This window comes from Arachis duranensis, chromosome 6, assembly GCF_000817695.3.
Source record: "Arachis duranensis cultivar V14167 chromosome 6, aradu.V14167.gnm2.J7QH, whole genome shotgun sequence".
NCBI classification, from domain to species: domain Eukaryota; kingdom Viridiplantae; phylum Streptophyta; class Magnoliopsida; order Fabales; family Fabaceae; genus Arachis; species Arachis duranensis.
Genome location: NC_029777.3, coordinates 107,207,045 through 107,208,640, shown reverse-complemented (window position 1 = coordinate 107,208,640; position 1,596 = coordinate 107,207,045).

Here is a 1,596-nt window from a genome sequence, read left to right as displayed (position 1 = left end):
CATATAAATTTAATTAACATATATCCTCAAAATTGAAATTAAGATTATTATTATTAATAAATTTTTTATAATATTTTATTTTAATAAATGCACTATAACTACATTAAAAATCAACCGTTACATAATTTTTATATAATATTTTTTAATTAGTATTAATAGGTGTCTTTTTAAAGCACATATTAACTAAATTTTTTTATATTAGGTATGAGTCATATTTATTGTGTGGTTAGTTTTTGGCTTATCTTGATTATAATGATCAGATATTTTCTTTAAGACTATATTTGATTTGTGCAAGAAATTAATAATATTAAACTAAAAGATTCATGCTTAATTGTTACCATTGTTATTTAACGTATTACAATTTAAAAATGACACAATTTAACGTTTCCAATTTCATTCTTAGTACACGTCAAGCTAGCTATATAGTATTCTTGCAAATATTTTTGTTTCCGAAATCATACCAATAATTCTCATGACAATGAAAATTCGAATTAAGATAAATTACTATAATCAAACCAGACCTTTTTAAAAATAGTATTTAACTAATAATGATTATTCAGATAATTAATTATCATTTAATTTCTTTCATATAAAATTTCATTTTTTGCCAAGACAAATTTATATTTTAGGTAAATTAGTTCCTAATAAAATAATAACGTAATTTAGTTTTTTAGATTTTTAGTCGCTTAATTTTTTAAAAAATGGTTAGATAATATATCGATTTTTAAAAATATTAGGGATAGATTTATTATTTTATTTTATTAAAGCCTAATTTATCTATATTCTAAAAGATAAAAATAAATGATCAAGTTTTAAAATAATTAGTTATAAAAAATTATTGGAAACTAATTTGTATTTGGAGAGGTGTTGATTAAAAATTTTAAATCAACTTGCATAGATTAGAATTTTCATGAAGTATGGTTAAAGAATTGAAGAAGTAAAGTTTGAGTTAAATACAATAATCATCAATTTGCTAGATATTGCTAGAAGCTAATGTTGGAAGCTTGAAGATTTTTTAAAAACATTCAAGAGAGTAGTATAACTACAACATTCTACAACAATGAAGAAGTTCAAAATCAAATTGAATTGGAATTGAATGGAAGTTGCACTCATCACCTCCATACTAGAAGAATCATGAAGTGCATTGGAAGCTTAAAGATTGATGCCTAAGCTTAATAAAGAATTTTCAAGATGTGCTAGAAATTACAAGAAGTTACTTATTTGAATAGTCAGAGTAAGAAGCAAAGTTGAATAAGTATGTGTATTAAGAAGCTAGTAGAATCATGAACTTTTAGTATAAAATTTTGCCTATATAAAGGCATATATGCCTTATGTATTTTGTGTGTTCCATGAAATGAAAAAAGATATGATTATGTGAAGTCCTTCTTTGTTCTATTATTTCATATGAGTGTTGGTGAAGTTGAGAGATGAAAAATATGATAGCGTCATTTATATGAGTGAGTGATCCTAGGGCCAATTAAAGTGTGGGTATTATATTTATATTTGGTATTAGAGCTGGTTAATCCAGCGCCTGGTGTCTGAGAGTTTGTGAGGTGTGGGAGAGTTCTCACATAGTTGTTGATTCCTAGAGTCGGT